Source organism: Rhinolophus sinicus, chromosome 1 (assembly GCF_057876585.1).
Source record: "Rhinolophus sinicus isolate RSI-liver-muscle chromosome 1, RSI-T2T, whole genome shotgun sequence".
NCBI classification, from domain to species: domain Eukaryota; kingdom Metazoa; phylum Chordata; class Mammalia; order Chiroptera; family Rhinolophidae; genus Rhinolophus; species Rhinolophus sinicus.
This window is the reverse complement of record NC_142501.1, coordinates 82522387-82529954: the sequence shown is the minus strand read 5'-3', so window position 1 is coordinate 82529954 and position 7568 is coordinate 82522387. Positions and strand designations below refer to the sequence as shown.

Sequence of the window (7568 nt, the reverse complement as noted above, 5' to 3'; positions counted from 1 at the left end):
TTGAAGTCTCAACTGGGATAGAATCTGCTTCCAATTTCCCTCAACATGGTTGTCTACAAGATTTAGTTCCTCATGGGCTGTTGAACTGAGGACCACAGTTCTTTACTGGCTGATGGCTAGAGGTCTCCCTCTTTCCCTTGCCACATCAGCTTCTCCATAGGGTAGCCGAAAACATGCTACCTGGCTTCCCTCAGCAAGCGAGAAAGTGAGTGACACTGCCAAGACAGAAGCCGTCGTCTGTTTGCAACCTAATGTTAATGATGTCCCATGATCTCTGCTACATTCTGCTTATTAGAAGTGAATTACTATGTCCAACCCACACGTAAGAGGAAAGAATTACACAAGGGTGAAAATCCCAGAAAGCAAGAATCATTGGAAACTCTCTTAGACAGAGGCTGCTAATGACACTAGGGGAAACTAGATCTTTGATTCCTTTAATATTGGAATTATAGGTATATCCTGACATTTAGAAAATAAAAGAAAGTCATAAAGTAAAGCACAATAAAGTAATATTAAAACTGAGGAGACTTTGGGTAAAAATGAAATGCATTCACTATTAGGGACCTATAAATCAAGAGGGAAATTTGTTCAATTGCTAAGACAGATTTTCATTGGCAAGCATGAGGAATTTTATACCAAACATTGACTAGGTCACAGATTTCTGTACAAGTTTTAAGAATGTGCCGAGTTATCCTTTACAACAGGTAGCTGTCCATCACGACTTGTGGTCATCAATACAAAGAGTTAAGTAAAGGTATTGGCAATTTAGAAAACAGCCTTGTAAAAGAAACCCTTGTCAATACAAGAAAAACTTGAAAAAGGATTAAATAATTTTAACAAATAAGGTTATTAAGAAAGATCCATAGAAAGAAAAAAAATGCAACAATTTAAACAATTATCACAAAATATTTTGAGGTAAAGGAGTTGAAGAGCTGTGGGCCCCTTTGAGCTCTATAGGAAACTGGCCAATTACAGCCCTTTATATGAAAAATAAGGAGGATAACCAAATTCCTTAACAATGATATAAAAATAATTACATGCAGACGTATTAACCTTCTTAATGAACTACTCTGATACAGATAGCCAGAATGAATGCCGTATGGGATGGGTGGAGTAGCTGAGAAACAAACACAGAAAAAGAACATTAACAGACATTGGAAGAACAACTTAAAACATCCAATTTGGATGTGTTAAAGTCAAAAAGCATGTTTTAATTAAGAATTGGCAGATGGTCTAACTCTGCTCATCTCCCTGAAGATTTATCCCTCAGATGACAGGAAGCTCTCTTGTATGTTTTATTTCAAAAAGAATGGAAAGGTAAAGCCAATAATGATACACGGGTGCCTATTTGGAAATATGGAGAAAAAAAATTTAAGTAAACATTTTCAGATCAACTCACCAGGGAATTTACGGGAACATAACGATTGAAAGCTGTACAAAGATGTCAACGAACCAGTGGCCCCAATAGTTCTAGCAATTCACCAAGACTTCTGGAATGTCAGCAATGTGAAGAGCACCATGCACCAGAGGGAGGAAGCCAGCGAGCCATAGTTTATATAATATTTTGTTGTACAATAATATTTTTTTCTAATATTTATTATTTGGAAAAACTTGAAAAGCATAAAGGAGAAAAAATCAAATCACCCATAATAAACATGGTTAACATTGTGGTATGTTTTCTATTTAAAATGATGTGTTTTTACATACAGATATGTGTAGATAAATTTTAAATATTGATATATAATTTTTATAAACTATTTTGCAACTTTCTTTTTTCCTACCTATAACATTACTTTTTTATTTTTTTCTTATATTACTGAATATCCTTTTAAAAAATGTAAATTTTAGACCATATCTGGTATCCCATTTACGATTACAATGTAATCCATTAAATCTACTCATATAATGGATATTGTTATTTCCAACCTATTTATTTTGTTTATTTTTGATATTCATACAGTAATAAACATCTTAAAGCAAAAATGTATTGGTTATTTTTAACGCAACATACAACATCTGCTTTCAGAGTTCCTACTCTGGTGGGAAAAAAAGAGCTTTAAACAATTACATTGACACATGGTAAATTTTAAAAGATAAATATCAATTGCAAAGCAAATATAGGTGGTGGAGAACTACCTGCCTTCTGACTACATAAATCAGCGAATGTCTCACAGAGATCTCACTTGACTGCACCTTCAGGGAGAAATATGAGCTTGTTAAGTAGACTCTGAGCTTAAAGAATTCCAGACAGAGAGTATCACATGCAAGGGTGGCATTTGAAATGTGCTTAACTGTTTTCTTCTTATAAAACTGTCTTCTTTTGATTTCCACGACTACAAACTCTCCCTCTTTTCTTCCTATTTTTTGTCAGAGGAGGAGTATATGTATTTCCCATTTTTCTTGTTTCCAGCAGATGGACTACCCTAACTTAAACTCCTGGCCTCCTGCCTCATTTCTCAACCACTCCTCCCCACGCCAAGATAGCAGGTTCTGTTATGTTTGAAAGTCATCGGTCCATATTCCATGTCAATCATCTGCTATCACTGAGGATTTGAATGTCTTTTCTTCTTTCTTTACCAGACCAGTGGGAGGCAGAAAGCTTAAGTTAGTTTTTCAATACCAAATTGACCCACAGAAGAACTTTCCTAAAACCGATGGAAGGTCTGAGAGGAGCCAGGGCTTACCATGACATTCTAGACAGTTCATTTAGCTTTCATATTACTTCAAATGTTTAGCAGCAATTAAGACAGTATTATAGTCTCCACTTTCTGACACCCTATTTCTCAACTGGTTCTGCACTGGACAAAAAAAACGGGGTACTGACTACCTAAAATCCCAGTAATTTGTATCCAATTCATAATTATTTGTGTGTTCCATGAGAAAAATTAGTGATTGGTTGGATACAAGAGGTGAGGGAGAGAGAAACTTAGAATGACCCCAGGTGTTAAAGGAGAACTTTTACAGCAGCAGTGGCAGAATGAGGTAAATACAGTGATTCTGTTTTTTTGAGCTTAAGGCATATATCTGGGCTCCCCGATGGACAACTCACGTAAGAAGTTATAAGAAAAGATTTACAGCTTTGTTATATAAGATACCAAAAGTTAATTTCTATGTACAAAAGTTGATCATAAGTCAATAAGAAACTAAAGTCGATTTGCAGATTATTAGAAGCAAAACTACATAATCAGAAATAGCTACAGTCTCATAAAAAAAGACCATCACAGCCCAGAAGAAAAACTTGTAGGAATCAGAAATATTGAAGTCATTTCATTAATGTGAAAAATCTGTATAATGTAAGAAAAAGCAGCCATGACAATAATTTGCTGCTATCTCTATTTCTTTAAAATTAAAGTATGATAGCTTATCCCATTCCCCTCTTCTGCCCGAAACTCAACAGCAGTACTGTCACATCATTTACTGGAAAATGTCAGTGGCTTAGAGGCTATATTTAATCTCACCAGGCTAGGTAAAAGAAGTGCTCTAGATTATAATTTAATGTGTAAACTCTGACAGTGGGAAGTATTCCAGTGTTTAAAGAATAATTTATGACTCAAAAACAAACAGGAAAGTACCTACCAGGTATGTGAAAGTATTAACTACTAAAATGAAATATAGCTCCCAAGAGGAGTATATTTGCAGTGGGTGACAACTTTCCTTATCATTTTTCTCTTAATACATATGTGCATGTAACACTTTGTCATTTAGCTAGTTCACTATAAGTTACATACAATGTGTCACATAAAGCAGCATAATATATGTCAACCCAGGCTTCTGTAAGTTTTCAAATCTGAAAGACCAGTTTATTATTTCACTGTGCTGACAAACTTGTATTCTTTATAAATAGTATAAATAAAATCTGCAAGACTTTAAAAGAGAGGATGAGAAATCACATCCAATTGGGGGACTGACGATGATTTTAGAAAGGAGGCTGAACTTAAGCTAGACCATCAAGAATTTTGACAGACGAGGATGTGGCAGAAAGAAAAAGACTAGAAACGTGGGTGTTTTCCAATGTACATTAAACAGCAAAATGAAATTGGTATTTTTTAATTGTTCATTTTATTAAATAATTTATAAAGTCAGACAACTGCATTGGTCTAACCAGGCTTTCTTTTAGAATGTCCTATAGCATCCCCAATAGAGGAGGGGGGATGGAATTATGTCAGGTGTCAAAATATTCCCTTTTCAACTGATTCACGACATTGTGGAATAAAAATGGAAGGTCAGATCCTTGTATGTCAGGGAAGTTGTGTTAATGTTTTAACACATCCTGGTTTAAGTACAGCACCAGGGTAAATTGTAACACATGCCACTCAAGGCCTCTCCAGACTTTGGCCAGCTCCTGTCTGCCTTTCCCACCAATTAGCTCTTAAGACGTCTGAAACCCAAATGGCTCCCATTCAATCACATACAAAGGGGTAATATGGAAGACACCAAACCCTATCACCCCACTTTCACCCTTGGGAATACTTCTAGTCTAGAAAAGGGCAGATAGACTATGATCAAAACCAAGTGAGGATTTTTAAGGAAGCTTTGACAGAAATATTAAGAAAAACATCTGAATATAACCCAGAAAAAAGCACTCCCAAAGGAAAATAACGCCTTAACCGATGTTTTGAAACTGGCCCTAAGAAAGGTTGGAGAATGATCCTCTAGGCATGGTTCTTAGAGCTCCGGACACCATAAGAGCTTCCGCTGACCCAGGCTGGGCCTGCTGAGCCAGGTGAACTGAGGGCTGCCCAGCAGGGATGCTGCAGTTCGTCTGGCTCCATTAATAGAAGAGTCCTTCAGCTCCATCACAGAGTACTCTCCAGTGTGTTATAGTTGTCCTTGAAGCTCTGCAATTCAGGGAGGTGCTTGGCACAGTTACTCTTTTGACTTGAGGAGAGGTAGATCACCTGGACGGTTGTGAGGGAGACTTCAGGAGACTGGGTTATGTCTTTGGATGCTGACTGGTGCTGTCCCCAAGAGCTCCCACTTCATGCTTTCATCACTGTGGCCAGCTCATCCAGGGACTCCTGACAGTACAGGTCCTCCCTGTGGCCAAAGACCAGAGGCATGGATGGCACCCAGCGCTTTCACCCTGTATAGATGGTTGTAGCAATTCTGATTTCCCTGGGTTTCCAGCCGTAGCAGTCTTGTGTCATCATCCGCAAGGTTCATACTTGATGTACTGAACCGTGGAGAGTTGAATATCAATCTCCTCTTTTAAGTCCTTGAGGGCATTGTGTCCCACAGGGACATGATTCCCCTGTGGGATTTCATTGCAAAGCACATGATTTGCCTTTTCTCAAAAATAAATAGCAGTGCACACACCAGACTCCAGTAGGCCATCACCAGTATGGCATTCACCATCTGTTATGGTTGAACGCCATGGCCTCTCCATCCCGCACACAACTACTCGGGTTTACCCTCTAACCTGCTTTGTCAGTTTGGGCCCCACAGAGGCAGGGGCGCTTGGGTTCTCTGAAGCTCCCAGGCCATTTCCTCATGGGGAAAGACCAAGGTGGACCTGGCCAGAAAACATGGCAGATTGGGGGGGGGGGGGGGTCCTGAAGTTGGATAGTTTGGGCTGGCCCAGTGGCTCAGGTGTTTGGAGCATCATGCTCCTAATGCTGAGGTCGCCAGTTTGATTCCCACATGGGCCAGTGAGCTGCGCCCTCTACAGCTAAGATTGTGAACAACGGCTATCCCTGGAGCTGGGCTGCAGTGAGCAGCCAGAGGTTGGTGTGAGATGCTGCGTGCTGCCATGAGCGGCCGACTGACAACTGGTGACTGACTGCTTCAGCCAGTGGGGAGTGAAAGACTCATAATACCAGCATGGGCCAGGGAGCTGTGTCCTACACAATTAGACTGAGAAACAACAGCATGAACGAGGGAGGAGGGGGGATTTCCTCTGCCCTTGCTACTATAACACTATGCATTTACGCCAGCCCAACCTCCTGAGAACCACTGCCACAAATGAAAAAGCTCCAGGCCCTTTTTGGGAATGCATGGCAATCATCAAGAGCCCTATCAATTCTTCCCTAATTTGCTCTTACTGTCTTTTTTTTTCTTTCTATTTGGCTCTGATTCCTGGGCCTTGCACTTATTTGAAGCAACATGTTTTTGTTTTACCTTTTGGGTTTGGGTGTCTACTTTCAGTCTTTCTGATTTGGGGCTATTAATTCTCCCTAAAAATTGATTGACATACATTCAACTCTGTGACATTTCGTACTCTACTGTCTCTGGTAGAATGGCACTCCTTTGTTTTGGTCCTTTGTGACCTATGCTCAGTACTAGGATGGGTTGGTACCCAGGGCAACCTAACCCAGATCCACATGAGGAAGGATTTGGACAATGTCAACCATAGAAGTTACTTTTGTTTTATTGCTATTTCCCACTCCCCACCCCTGGTAATAAAACAAACACATATTCATTGGAGGGAAGAATGAAAAAGAAAAGAAAAATCACCTTCAATTCTACTGCACAAGATAAACATTATTAACCTTTTGATATACAAGATATGACAATTAAGTTCGCGAACTTGTTGCAACCTGTTGCTAACCTTTTTTGATATCAGAGGGATTATTCGTTTTGAATTTGTACCAACTGGACAAACAGTGAACCAAGTTTCCTATTTGGAAGTGCTGAAAAGGCTGCATGAAAAAGTTAGACGACCTGAACTTTTCACCAACAATTCATGACTCTTGCATCACGACAACGCACCAGCTCGCACGGCACTGTCTGTGAGGGAGTTTTTAGCCAGTAAACACATAACTGTATTGCAACACCCTCCCTACTCACCTGATCTGGCCTCCAATGACTTCTTTCTTTACCGAAGATAAAGGAAATATTGAAAGGAAGACATTATGATGACATTCAGGACATCAAGGGTGATACGACGACAGCTCTGATGGCCATTCCTGAAAAAGAGTTCCAAAATTTCTTTGAAAGGTGGACTAGGTGTTGGTGTCAGCACATAGCTTCCCAAGGGGAGTACTTCAAAGGTGAACATAGTGATCTTCAGCAATGAGGTATGTAGCACTTTTTCTAGGATGAGCTCACGAACTCAATTGTCAGATTTCATATATGTTTTCAGTCTTTTTTCATGTTTGTTCATATACACATTTTTAAAAATAAAAGTATATTCATAGCACATACACAGTTTGCATTTTGCTTTTACATACTTATCATTTTGTCATGATCATCTTCCAGTATTATTAGTTTTCACACACACACACAAAAAAAGCTTTTTAATGGCTGTATATTTCAACATACAAATATAACATGATGAAATTCTATTATTAGTCATTTATGTTGTTTTTGATGTATCACTATTGTACGAGAAATCCTAATATTCAGTGGCCTAAATAGTGCAAGTCACAATCAAGCAACTATAGATATAAAGCTAAATTAACTAAAATTAAACACAAATTTTATACTTGAATCTTGGAAAAATTCTTGGTAAAACCCTTCCACAGGCCATTGAAAGTTTCTGTAACGTCCCCTAATCATTTAAGTCTATGCAAATGATTCTGTTTCACCTTAAAATTTTGCACACTAAGCACAGCATTCATCAATGGATC

The 7568-nt window shown here is 38.8% G+C and overlaps 1 pseudogene; it reads right to left on the bottom strand.

Annotated features, from left to right (window-relative positions):
- Positions 1–4796: 4796 nt before the first annotated feature.
- LOC109440040 (lipid transport auxiliary protein 1 pseudogene) lies at positions 4797–5355 on the bottom strand (annotated as a pseudogene).
- Between the last annotated feature and the right edge of the window lie 2213 nt (positions 5356–7568).